Here is a 15,209-nt window from a genome sequence, read left to right as displayed (position 1 = left end):
GATACAATAATGCGTATTGAAAGGTGTTATATCCATTTAATTTTTAATTTTTAATTCTATACAAAATCTTTTTTGTATGTTTATTTACAATTATTTTATATTGATTCCTCTATTTGAATTTGAATTATGTCAAGGTACTATATATTTGTTGATATTGTATGGAAGGTAGAGAGTTATATAATTTTCACTTTTTTATGATTAATTAACCGTAATGATTACTTTTAGATATTGGAATTGATTGGAAAACTTGTAGCATGCAAAAGAAATAATGATTGTTTTTAGATATTGTGAAATATTAAAGACATAAGGCATGCTAATATGAGTTGATGATGAAAAAAGACAATTGAAGGCATGAAAATCGGATTAAAATATTTGTTTAAACTTGGACATGAAATTAATTTTGGTAGACATCGATTTTCTTATTATGATAGTAGTTATTATAATAGTAGATCAATTATTTCTTAAAAAATATTAATAATTGCAAATGTTAAAAAAGAAGACTAATTATTATCACCTAAAACTACATATTCCCAATGACATTTTCTTCAAACTTCTAATTAAAAAAAGACTATTAATTATTACCACCTACAACTAAAACCTACTACAACTAAAATCTACCTCTATTGGGTCCTTTATTGCGATAAAATAAAATAAAACTATTTAATATTTTATTAAATAAATTAGGATTGGAAAACAAAAAAAAAGTTAATCGTGTGAATTTTTTTAGCCATAAATAACTTTTAGAGATATTATTATTATTATATATTAATTTTAAAAATATTATTATTTCTATGATTAATAATTTGGGGCTGTTAACTCAACATAATATTTTTATTAGGTTGATTAATGTATAATTGTTATTAATAAACTCTTAATGTTGATTATTATGAAAATTTAATGAAAAATGAGATTGTTCTCCCATCGAACCATCTCCACTTTATTTTTTGTTAATGTCCTTGATGTAGTCAAATTTTCTACTCTTTGTCACTGAAAAAAATACATTAATAAATAAAAGGCAAGTAAACCAAACGCAGAGGTTGGTGTGAATCATAAATCTACTATAAATCGAAACAAAAATTTGATGAATGAATAGAGTGGGAATTCAAAAGGTTAATTTTTTGTTTCCAATATGTTAATTTCTTTAACCGAGAAAAACTGTTGGAAGTATAATAGGGTTTGGGAAAAGACTTTAGGTCAAATATGATTATATATATGATTAATATTTAAAGTAATAATGCATTTAAGACTTGTTAGCTACCATTAACATTGAGAATCAAAATAATTAAATTGGAAAAAGAAACAAAGCATGATTGAATTATTTGAAACATAAATATTTGGCACGTAAAGAGTGACATAATAAAAATGGTAATAATTTAATTGGAACGTAAATATTTGGCACGTAATAATTTAATGCATTTTATAATTATTTGTGTGTAGTTAATCCTAATCCTATTTTAACTCTCGAGAGAATCGTAGTCAAACTCTCCCGTGAAATCTTATCCTTCCTTTTGAAATTTTACGTGAGAAAATTGCAATCCCAATTTTAAACTCTCCCGTGAAATTCATATACCCATTTTTTTTCAATTAAATATATTAAAAGTTTTTTTTAAAGAATTAAATATGAGGATGTACACTACTTATATATAATATTTTTATAAATAGTAAATAAATATATAATAGTTGATATGTTGGCCTTTTGTTTTAAATATAAAAAAGAAATAAATTTGTGTCTTTCATAAAAAAATTTATTTATTCATCAATCATAATTTTCTCATGTTTTTTAATAAAAACAAATATATGTATCAACTTTTAGAATAAATGTTAACATCTTATCATAAATAAATGCTAACATTTTTTCATGTCAATTTTATTTTTATTTGTATCATGTAATAATAATATATATCATTTTTTATCAGCTATATGATATTTTTGCTTAAAAAATTTATAAAAGAAATCATACTTAATTGATTGAAACAATTTTTATAGAAGCAAATTATTGTTGCCTATAAAATTGACACTCTAAATCAAAAACAAATTTGAAAATCAAAATAAAATTGAATTAATTAATTTAACGTTTTATTAATAAGTATTTATATGAATTACATATATAAGAAAATTAAAAAAAAAATGGATTATACCATATTATATTTTGGTAATGTAAGAATATTCCAATTATTTTAAGATAATTTAGATCAAATAATAAGTAAATATTTTTTATCTATTAGTTTGAAATCAAAATTAATCATCAGAAATTCTTATTAGAAGGAGTTAAGTATTTTTTTTCTTGTATTAAGTCATAATATTAAATATAATTATTTTCTTTTAATTTATGATATTTTTTTAAGATAAATTTATAAAAAATCATACTTAATTTATTAAATCCATTTTTATAGGACCAAAATGATCTTGTGATTTTTGTGTATTCACCTATTGTTATTGTCCATGTAAAATATTCATTTATAAAAAATTATTGCCTTCCAATTTCTTATTATCATTGAATAAATATTTTTCTTATTATCATTCAATTAATATTTTCATATTCTCATTCAATTATTGTCTTTTTTTTTCATATTCTCATTCATTTTTCATATTCTCATTCAATACCAAAAGACAATTGCAATTGTTGGAAAAAAACAAATAATTAAGAATGTTAATTATATAGCCGTAAAAAGATTCTGTGGATTAATGTCATTATTGATATAGACCCTACGAATTGTTTAGAGATTAATGAGATAATTAGGGTTTGAAAAATGACCTTAAATCGGCTATTGATTTTCTTATATAGATAGTAGATAATTTGATGGTCTTATATATTAAAAATTAATATATATAATAACACCCTAAATTTTTAAAGCAATATTTAGAAGATAATACTCATTCTATACTCATATAATATAACAAAATATTTAATAAAAATAAAAAATAAACAAAATATATCTCTCTCTCAATGGAATGCTCTGTAATTAAACTTTTCCACTTTTTATGTCTCATATATTTTTTTCTTTTTCAAAAAAAATAAAGTAAGAGTAATGTAGAAAAATGAAAAGTTAAGAGTTTAGAAAAATAAAGTGGGAAAATTAAAACCTTTCACTTTATTTATTAAAAAAAACTAAATCTTAATAATTAAAACTAACGACTCTTAATTAACAATAATAATTAATAAAAATAATCTTAATTATTTTTATATTGAATTTTTCAAATCAAGTAAGAAATGACATTTCACCATTTAATTAAAAATTAAAGAAAAATAAATAAAAGAAGTAACCATGAGGAAGGAAAGAGAATGCAGTGATGTAAATTTTGTGTGCAGCAACGTAAAAATAACTTTTTATCTCCAAAAACACTTATAAAAAGTGCTTATTTCAATCCAAAATCATTTTTTCTTTCTCTGATTTATGTCTTCTCTATTGTAATAAAATCAAGTAAACACCATACTCTCTTTCTTATCTCATTAAATCAACTCCACGTTTTGGTCGTTAATATCCTTGATGCAGTCAAATTTTCCACTCTTTGTCACTGCAAAAAAATACATTAATGAATTAAAGGTAAGGAAACTGAATGCAGATGATGGTGCAAATCACAAATCTATTATAAAGCAAAACTTTTGTCTTCACGTATCTGAATTTAAAATCCTGAAACAAACAAAAATTATATTAGAGAATCAGAAATTAAAATTGAAAATCAAATTCGTAGATATGCAGAATAGTAAGATCTGAAGTTAAGCAGAGCAACTGAATGATGGCAGAGCAGTGAATGAGGAGCAAAGGAAGAGAATAAAAAATTGAGAATGCAAAGAATGAAGAAGGTGGAAATAAATAACAGAGAATGAAAGAAGAAAAGGTGATGCAAAGAGATAGATGGAGGGACTCATACAATGGTTCAACAATTCCCAATACACTAAACCGTAAAAGCAATAAAAATACTGTTGTGTATGTGTTAGCTGAAGATTTCGTTTTACAGATTTGGTTCTTCGAAGAAGTAAAAATTCGAAGGAAAGATGGTTACTGATGACCATCCCTTAAAAATAAAAGAATGGCTCCTGATGGCCATGCTTCGAGAATGAAGACTTCTAAGTTCGTTATGAAGATAATGAATACTGAAGAAGTGTATGTCTTCGAGGACTTAGACAAAATTTATGAAATATGTTCAAGTATTACTACTTAGCGTGTTTTCGTAGTGTTTTTAAATACACTGCCACGCGTCGAAGAAGGACTCAGGCGGGAAGATTTGAAATTCGAAGACGGTTTCGTAACTGTCTAAATAACAGATGGCGTCCCTGGAGTTCTTATGAGAAACGTGGCAATAGATTAGCGTAGGGCCGTTAAGGTCGAAATTAGTATAAATAGGAGTCTTAATGCTAGGATTCTGTGTGTTCATTTTGTACAAATCACTCACATATTACTCAAGTATCAAGTGTTAAGAGAAAGAGTTCGCTGAGAAAATGTACGTATGACACCACCATTTTAATACATGTGTATTCTCTTTCGTTTTCAAATATCTTTCAGTATTATTGTATTTCATTTACTTCTTGCCATTTACATTTCTGTATTTTTACTTTTATGTCATTTACTTTTGAAGTATTTAATATTCCTGCATTTTAAGATTCTTTACGCTTTAACAATACCTTCATTTCATATGTTATTTTACTTATCCTTTCACTGAAATTATACTTACGTATAACCAAGTGATTGTCAAGATTACTTGTTTTATTCGAAACATTTCTTATTGACGAAGACGAATCATGACTATGGTTCGAATGACCATTGATAACAATCTTTTTGACTATGTGTCCTAGGATCAATCTAGTCGATCCTGCGAGTAACCAAATCATATTTATTATAGTTTGGAAGACTAGCGGTTGTTTACCGGAAATCATCGTAAACAAATTGGCACGCCCGGTGGGACAGTGTCAAGCAGATTGTTTTTAATCAATTGTTTTATTTTTGTCTAGACAATATCAAGACCTTGTATGAACCTTAGGAACGGTAAGTTAATGAACAGTGCACAACCGATTCCCAAACGAAGGTACAACAAGAAAATGGTCGTTACGGCCAGTGCAGGGGGTGACCAAGGTCCCCCACAAGGTTCTGGATCAGGAGCGGCAAATTCGACTTCTAGTCAGGGAACACGGGATACACCGGGTCCGAATGGATCGAGACCTGCAGATAATTCCCAGGCTATGCCTGAAAATAATACAGGACCTTCAGGGACTATTCCAGTTTCAGTATCGACAACCGCACCTTCATCCACAAGCGCAGAGGAAATACCGTTTTCCTCGACAAATGCTGCAAATAACTTGTTTGGTCAAGGCACGAATTCTACTTTCGAGTGGAGGCCAAATAATCCATACGGAATGCCATATCCATTTGGAACAGGCGTACGAGGGGCAGGGCCCACATATGCCACAACTAACAATGCGACGTTTTCACCGAATGTTGGTTCAGTGGGTCGAAGTCCACACAATACTAGTTTTTCTACCCAGATGCCCCATTTTACCACAAATAACCAAGCAGCATTTCGGCAAGAAATGGATGCAAGCAACCATGATATGTTAGGGGTCTTGGCCAAAGAATTAGCTTCAATTTTGAACCCACTAGCGACAAATATTGCTAATACAAATCGGGATAATGTGGAGACTTTCCAAAAGATATCATCTCAAATGAATCGAATGGAAGATTTCATGGGAGTTCCACAACCAAGAAGGAAAGACAAACAGCCTTCGAATCAAGAAGAGAGGCCCATTTTGGAACGTATACAAGATATGGTTCCACCATCTAGGACAGCCACTAGAGATATAGGCCCCTCACGAAGAACAGAGATGACCGAAGGAACTCCAGTAATTAACTTAGAGGCTTCAAATCAAAGAACCGTTCCCATTCGACAGGAAACGGAAGAAGAGAGACCCAGATTAAGGATCGTGGGTAGGGACGAGCATCCAGATGAGATTGTCCAAAGAGTCAGAAGAGAAAATCTGGCTACAGAAAATAACTTAACTGCCATGATAGAAAGGGTTATGGCCAATAATGGCCTTAGTACTGGACTTCGACGTCCAAATTATACATCCCCCGTATCAGATTATATCATGCAGACAGAGTTGCCTAGGGGCACTAAGGTACCCAAATTTACAAAGTTTTCAGGCGAAACTAACGAGTCAACGGTGGAACATATTGCTAGATATTTGACAGAAGCAGGGGACTTAACAGGAAACGAAGATCTAAGGATCAAATATTTCCCTAGTTCGCTAACAAAGAATGCTTTCATTTGGTTCACTACCCTGCCACCAAATTTAATAGATGCATGGGCACACTTAGAAAGGCTGTTCCATGAACAATTCTACATAGGCCAAACTAAGATAAGTCTGAAAGAATTGGCCAGTATTAAAAGAAAGTTCACAGAACCAATTGATGATTACTTGAATAGGTTCCGTCTGTTGAAATCAAGGTGTTTTACAACAGTCCCAGAGCATGAACTAGTCGAAATGGCTGCGGGTGGTCTAGATTATTCAATTAGAAAGAAACTAGATACCCAATACCTTAGGGATATGGCCCAGTTGGCAGATAGGGTTCGACAGGTCGAACGCTTGAAAGCAGAAAAGGTTAGAGCAAATAAAAGTTATAAAAAGGAAAGGGTAGCGTACGTCGAAGCCGAAGACGCTGATGATGAGTCTTTCAATGACTCGTATAACCCTGAAGAAGTCGAAATAGACTTAGCTGAGTTGAAAGAAGCGCCACCTTATGCCTGCAAATTGCTAAACCCTGCAAATGGAAAAAATCCAGTAGAAAACGATAAGAATGATAGGTTCCCTAAGAAAACTTATACATTTGACGTTACCAAGTGTGATGAAATATTTGATTTACTGGTAAAAGATGGCCAAATGATACTGCCTCCAAATTCCAAAATTCCTCCGTTGGAACAACGGAAGAAAAGAGGTTTTTGTAAATATCATGGTTTTTTAGGCCATAAAACTTCACAATGTTTTCTTTTCAGGGATCTAATTCAAAATGCTATCAAAGATGGAAGGTTGAAGTTTGCTCATAAGACCAAGAGTCACATGAAGGTCGATACCAATCCCCTGAACATTGCTGACGCTAGCCTCTGTGAGCTAGAAGATATCAACATGGTGGAGGCATCTGAAGTCGAAGTTGCGGAAACCAAAACAATGTTCAATGGAAAGCAGGCTACTGAGAGCCTAAATAATGATATAGTCTTCAATACTGATGTTGAAGAATCTTCCAAGACAGAGATACATGAAGGGTCGCAGGGAGAGAACAGTGAGGCCATTGAAGACCTCAGAATGAAACTCCAGAAAATCCGAATCTCTGAAGTTCCTCCAGCAGTTGTTAACATGGTCAGCGCCAGACGTCCAGTGTCTGAATTTGGCGAATTAGAGACATGGCTGACAAGGCAAAATAAGGGCATCGAAGCTCCTCCAAAAGGTGAAAGCCTCAAAGACTACCTTTGGAATTGCCATGAGAGGAATGGTGGAAAACAATGGATGTATCCAAGGTGTTCGATCATGCTGAATCGAAGGGTCGAAGCTAACTTCGAAAAGGCTCGACGCGAAAGATAGGAACACCCAGGGAGAGAACCAAATCCCCTACTACAAGTGTACCCAAGGATGGAGGAAAGCTTAGTAGGATTTTTGGTCAGATGCCACAAAGGGAACACTGAAGTTGCACTATGCCCCAGATGTGGGGCAGTCTATGATGAAATGCTGGCAAGATCATTCGAACGTGTGTACTGCTACATGGGTCGAGAAACTCAGGGGTTGCGTCCTAACCTATACGGTTTCGACATATGGACTCCAACGAAGCGGCCTGATAGCCCACTGTCATACCCCAAATTTGTCCTACCCCTTTGACTTTTATCTGGCTTAGGCTTATGCATTTCATAATCTCATGTACATACCTCCCATTAGGTCATATAACTCATCATGCATTCATTAACTAATAAAATTGACATTGGGATCAAGGATCTTGAATCATTAAGGGTTCATAGTGATTTTGAGGTGTACATATCAAATATCACTGATTCATCGAGTGCTCCTCAGAGCATTGGACTGTGAGAATAAGGTCTGGATTCATGGTTACTGTGTACTTCAGGACAAGGCTTCCCTTTATGCTTCAAATACTATCTTCAATGAGGAACTTTGTCAAGGCAAAAGAAGACTTATAGATTAATTTACAAAGTTTAAGTCAAGGGTTTATGGTTTGAATTGCCAAAAGCGTGAGCATGTTTAGAAGATTCCTTTTGTTCAAGGTCACAAGGCATTTGGTTTGACTACTTGAATCATAAAGAGGCTACACAAGAGGGTCAACATACATGGCAAAGTCAAACGGCCATTCAATTCATACATTACTAGAAGCTATTACAAAAAGTGGAAAGGAAGAGAATAAGAGTTACATTCATGTGAAAGAAAAGAACTTCATTACAATATTCACCCATTACCCCATGTCCGTGTTTGATACATATTCGATACATCCATACCGTTACATAGAAAACTATACAAAAATTGCTTCAGCCTATTGTTTCTAATCCTAAGCTGTCATCAATGATAGGTTTGCACCCTTTGATTCCATCTTCATGACTGTGTGCCCTATGCCCATACCCTGCCACAATCAAAACCTGCATATCAAAACAGGAAAAGCCAATTCAGAATTCAGTATGACACCAAAAAGGAATCGGTTCGCAAAAAAATCAATCCTTGATAATACAAGCTTACCGTCTACATTCCACAGAAAGCTATACAAAATTCAGAACCATACACATTGCAATGCAACAAAAGAAAACCAATTTCAGTGATATAGCCCATAACAGTCCCTGCCTTATCCTATACAAAAATCATTAACAACTCACAAACAGAAAACCATCTCATTACTAACAGACTTATTAACCTTTTATAGCCATAACAGAATTGAAAAACCCTTCCTATTTTCTCTAACACATATAACCAATCTTAACCAAAACTCAAACAAGAAACTAATAGTAGCAGAAACCACAAGAAAAGCAACCATTCCACACAGTTCAGCCATATTCGCAACTAACTTTCTTAACCTCCTAATTCACCTAACTGTCAGCTAACATTTCATACATACCAAACCACACTCATCCAATTTGACTCGTCACCGTACTGCTTATTCCGAACCAGCATTGCGCTAAGCCTTACTAACATAGAACCTTGCAGCTTTTCACCACATAAACCAAATACACACCTTCATTCAGTATATACATGTTCAGTTCACTTACAATCTTTAACCAGTTAAAGTTCAAGACCGGGGACAGTTTTACCGTACAAACCTGCAGCATACAGTTCACATTAGAAGAAAATATAAAAAACAAACACAAGTCGCATTCATATTCAGTCCAGCCCTATTAACAAACAATACCTACAGCAGCCCTGTCAAAAACCATAACCATCCTATATCTAATAGCCCGCTGTTTCGAACCATTCAATGCATACACACACTGCAGCCCCTAATTCCACATCACATTCACATTATTTAACAGAATTTCAGATTCAAAAACTAACAATAGCAAACTTTCATAACCACCTTCAACAGAATTACTAATCCCTCCTAACAATCTCATAACCATAACAACTTTCCTAACAGTTTGTTATAAACTCAACCACCCTAACAGCTCTAACCACCTAACTGACATAACTAACTCCAAACCTCTTTAACAGACTCCAAACCACAAGTAACTGAAACCATTCCTCACTCCTATCCTAGTCAGCACCCGAACCTAGCTCATCACCAGCTTCTATATATTCAAACCTCCCTCCATTTTCACCATTCTTACACACGCCATCTCTTCCACCTTCTTCACCATCTTCTTCACCATCTTCTCCACCACTTCAACATTCATCTTCACTCACCATCATATACTTCAACCTTCATCTTCTCTCCATCATTCATCCATCTCTCTCATTCTGACTTCCTCACAAATCTTCAAACTCTCCACACAAAGCTCAGAAAATCAAGAACAATAACAATATCGCAACGTGAAAATTTGAAAATCAAAAGAATAGAGGAAAGAGGAAATTCGGAAGCGCAAAGAGGAGAACGCAAAAGAAGAAGCATCATGAAGCTTTAGAGAACCGAAGTATTACCTGAAGATTCTCTGAATTTCTCTCCATTTTCGTTGCCGTTGAAGCACCGTCAGACTCCGACCGAAAATCAATCTTCATCTTCCTCAGAGCACAATCATCACCTTCAATTCACCAACAATCTTCAAGAACTCACCATAATCAGAACTGGAATTCTCTCTTTGAAGCTTCATTCTTAAACTCTGAACAGCATCTTCATCAACAGGTGAATCGCAACAACACGAGAAAGAAGTTGAACTAGCCAAAGCCGGATTCAAGGAATTACTTGGAAGTTGATATTTCTGGTTTTCTACTCTGATCGGAGCACGAAACGGCGATGAGATTTGGACGGCGGCGGAAGTATCATTGAAAGGACTCCGCCGCGGATGTTTATTGATCGATCGAAGCCGAGAGAAATCAGAGTTGAGATTGAGACGGAGAGGAGCGAGGGCCTAGATCTTAGAGCGGCGTCTTTGCGCCGTTGCCGGAAAAGAGAGTGGTGAGAGTCCGGCCGCCGCAAGTGAGGAGAGGGAGAGAGTCTCTTCGTATGAACTCCAAGCGTCACAAGGTTCTGAACCCTAAGCCTTCTTTCTTTTTGCTCTTTTATTTTTATTATTTTATTTTCATTCTGATTAATCATTAAACAAATCTGAATCATAAAATTTGAAGATGGATTGAATCAATGCCTTGGGCCTGGTACGAATTTCCTATAGCTCACACTACCTGAGGCCCATGCACGCCCCTATCCTTTTTCCTGATCCACAAAAACAGCTTTGGGCCACGCGAATTCGTTCAATCACCCATGGCCCATGTTCCTTTTTTCAGATAACAAAATCTGCATAAATCTTGGGCCGAACTGCTATTTTCACCCCTGTGGCCCGTACACACCATTTTTGGTGTGTTAAAAAACTGTAACAAAAAAACTATACCCTCTGGGCTCAACCTTCTGGGCCTGGCGCCTATTTCATGCATGCACCTCTATTTTAATTTGCACCCCCTGTGCACATATCTCCTTGTTAGAATTTAGGTATTGACATAGTTTTTGGTTATTAAATTTCCTTTGATAAAACAATAAAAACCATGCTTTTCTAAATAGATTTTAGTTGACTTTTAGAGTTAATTGCTAGATACTTTTAGGTCCGTTAACACTCTTTTAATCATAAAATCAATAAAATTTGTTAGACTTTTAGATCATTTTTAGGAATTAATCTTGGTCCCTTTAATTGATATTTTTCATATTAAAAAACTCATAAAAATAAGTAGATTTTAGGTTAATTTTGACATTAATCTTTTGAACTCATTTCTTTCATAAAAATCAATAAAAAAATAATTGTACTCTTAATTCACTTTTGTGCTATATTTTGACTTGTTCTATTTCATGCTCTTATGCTATTTTCATATACTCCACTTTTTGCTTTATTTTTCATGTGTCTTTTATTCCTAACCTTAGGTAGAAACCATGATAACATTAGGTAGAAATTCCCTTCATACTTAGGCTAGTTTCTTTTCCTTTTCAACACTAAAACATCTAAAAATATTCAAAATAAAATCCCCTTAAAAAAATACAAAGAAAACACTTAAAAAACATTAATAAAAAAGTGAAAATCATTAAAAAGGGAATGGAAGCTTGAATCTCCCTTGCTTTAGCGAATCATTCGAGTGCTTGGATCTCCCTTGCTTTAGGGAACCATTCGGGCGTAAGTTCCCAAATTTTAAAAGACACAAACCAAAGAGTAACTCGAGTTTCCCTTGCCTTAGGGATTTCCTCGAAACACTCAAACTCTCTCTCTTCTCTCCTTTCTTAAGGGCATTGTTATCTCCGCTCCATTGCATCCTAGGCTGTCCCCTTATGCAAGAGCGCGAGCGTTAACTCCGCCCAACTAAAAGTTTCAGACATATTGTTAACCAACACATCACTTTTTGTTGTATATTTGAATTGTGATTTACTCCAAAATCTAGGAGGAATCTTCAACAAATGCTTTTATGCTTCCTCATTAACCTTTCTCATCTCCCTCATTTCCCTTTCCCATGCTTGGGGATAGGTTGCCTTTACTGCCCTCCACATTAATTCCTTCAATTGCTTGCCTGGAAACCTTTTTCTAAAGTTGCTATATAGATGTCTAACACAGAATCTCTGGTCAACTCCAGGCAATAACTCCTCTATTGCAGGTAACAGTCCCTAATCATGTAATGAACAAACAGTGTTACACTTTGAAAGGATTTAATTTGTTACATTTTTAAAAGACAAAGGATTGAATTGTTACAAAGCAAAAAAAGTTAAGACAATAATGTTACCTTCTGCTGATCTGAAATGAAAGTGAATTTCTTACATATTTCTGGTCCTCCCAAGTCTCTAACTAGCAGGTCAAAAAACCATGCCCAAGAATCTTTTGTCTCAGATTCAACTACAGCCATTGCAATGGGCAACATTTGATCATTGGGGTCTCTCCCAACTGCTGCAAGAATCTGCCCACCATAGTTGCCCTTGAGAAAACATCCATCTATTCCTATTATTGGTCTACAAACTTGGAAACTTTTCTTGCAAGCTTCAAGGCACATATAAAGTCTATGGAAGCTTGGTAGTAATGGCCTGCTAACATAATCTTCTGGTTGTTGTTCAAATTCAGTAGGATTCACATCAGTTGCTTGGACATTGATCTTGATGGTGCTGTTTGGGTTAGATCTCAGTAGCTCATGTGTATAGTCATAAAGTCTTCTATATTGTTCCTTGAAAGACCCTTCAACCATATCTAATGCTGCCTTTCTTGCCCTGTAAGCTTTCATCCTATTCATTCCAGCATTCCATTTTTCATGTACTTTGTCACAAATATCAGTCAGTTTGACATTGGGGTTAATTCTAACTGTTGAATACAACTTCTTCCCTAGCCAGTTTGTATTAAACATCCTAATATTATACTCTCTACTACAAGTGTGATTATCATTTAATGTTCTTAATTGCCAAGTATCCTCATGTGGCAATTTAGAACATAAAGCCACCCATCCATAACCTTCCTTGCAACCCACTCTGACCCTAGTCTTATCATTCTTCAGGTATCTTAAATCCCTACCATTGTGAACAGCATAACTTGACACAGCTTCCTTGAACTCTTCCCTTGTTGAAAACAAGCTTCCTAACACCCACTTATAGTCATTGAACTTCTTAGGAGGAACAAATGATGGATACTTTACCTTCCCACTCTCATCTGAATAATCACTACTCATGTCATCCTCACTTATTAGCTCTTCAGTTTGATAGTCAGAGTCTGACAAACCATGACATACCTTCCTACCTATGCTCCTTTTTTTAAATCCAAAATCAAGAACATCTTCCTCACTTGATGTTTCTACACCATCTGCATTTAATCCTTCATCCACTTGTTTTTTCTTTGGTCTTCCCTTTTTTCCCTTATTTAAGCTTCCTGAACTTGCCTTTTTTGGAGTTCCACTACCACTTTTTTTTCTTTGGTCTTCCATTAGTCCTCTTCCTTTTTTTAGATGTCTCCTCTGGAAGTAGTTCATCAAGAGGTTGATCATTTTGGCCAGCTATGAACCCTTCTCCAACTAACAATTCTCCAAATCCATCATTTAAAATCTCATCAGCTGAGTCATAAAACCCTTCTATTATGTCCCTGTCACTTACTTCACCTACTTCAGTTTCAGATTGGGCCTCATTTGTTTCAGGTTGGGCCTCTTTTGATTCAGGTTGGGCCTCATTTGTTTCAGGTGGGACCTCAGTTGTTTCAGGTGGGACCTCATTTGTTTCAGGTGGGACCTCAGTTGTTTCAGGTTGGGCCTCAGTTGTTTCAGGTGGGACCTCAGTTGTTTCAGTTACAACCACTTCTGCTTGGACCTCATTTGTTTCAGGTTGGGCCACTATGTCAGGTTGGGATATAGGGTGAACAATGTATATATCAACTTTTCCATTTGTCTTAGACCAGTTCAGTGCTTCTATAGCACCATAGTCATCTTCTAACGCTTTCAATGTCCCAGTAAAGTCGTACCAAATTTCAAGCACCCCTGGATATCCCATCTCATTAACAACCCCCAAAATCTCAAAGTAACTCCATTTATCACCATCACATTTCCAGTTCGACACTTCCCCTTGTTCATACTTATCACCGGCGAAAAATCCCCCATGATGGAAATCAACATAAAACTCATCCATGTCTAGATTGACTTAAGAACATCAACAACATACACCCAACAACCGAATGAGTATCAAACCCTAACATTGCTAACGTCAACAACACACACACCCAACAACCTAATGAGTATCAAACCCTAACATTGCTATTATCAACGACAGACACACATTCAGCAACAATCAGTTTAGAATATGTGATACATACCTCAGCAATGCTCTTGTGTCACCTTCAGCTCCGTCGTCGTCTACGAGCACCTTCGCCTTCTGCTTAACCTTCTACTTTCTTCACCTTCTGCGTGACCTTATAATATCTTCACCTTCCTTCTATTTTAGAAGTGGAACGTAAAAGAATGAATTTTAAACATAAAAGAATAGTGGACACATAGGACTGGACACATCAACAACTTAATGGACACATCATCTTTTTTTAACATGACATTTGACCAAGTCCAATGTTGAGGACGTTAGGTAACTTAAAGGACCATTGTGAAGCAAAAATAACATAAAGGACCAAGTTGTTACATGTAAATAAGTTAAAGGACCCTAGAGGTAATTTAGCCTATATATTGAAGTTATCTTCAATTGAATCGTGAAAATTTGTTAAGGGGCCCTATTTAAGCGTAAATTAGCAGTGAAATATATAACTGGAGGCCCTTTTTGCCATAACTTAAACATGAAAAAATGTGAAGCCCTGTGTTGTAGGTCGCCTTGCACACCCTCAAAGACGGCCATATATATATATATATATATATATATATATATATATATATATATATATATATATATATATATATATATATATATATATATATATATATATATATATATATATATATATATATATATATGGGAAATGCTATAACACACCCACTCATTTTTATGAAGGTGTGCATTAGCATGATACACCTTATTAATTTTACACTAAAAACTCTTCTCTCTCTTCATTATGATTTATGTAATTTCTTTTTCAATTATTTT

Source organism: Vicia villosa, unplaced genomic scaffold (assembly GCF_029867415.1).
Source record: "Vicia villosa cultivar HV-30 ecotype Madison, WI unplaced genomic scaffold, Vvil1.0 ctg.000182F_1_1, whole genome shotgun sequence".
Lineage (NCBI taxonomy): Eukaryota > Viridiplantae > Streptophyta > Magnoliopsida > Fabales > Fabaceae > Vicia > Vicia villosa.
Note: the sequence above shows the minus strand (reverse complement) of the source record.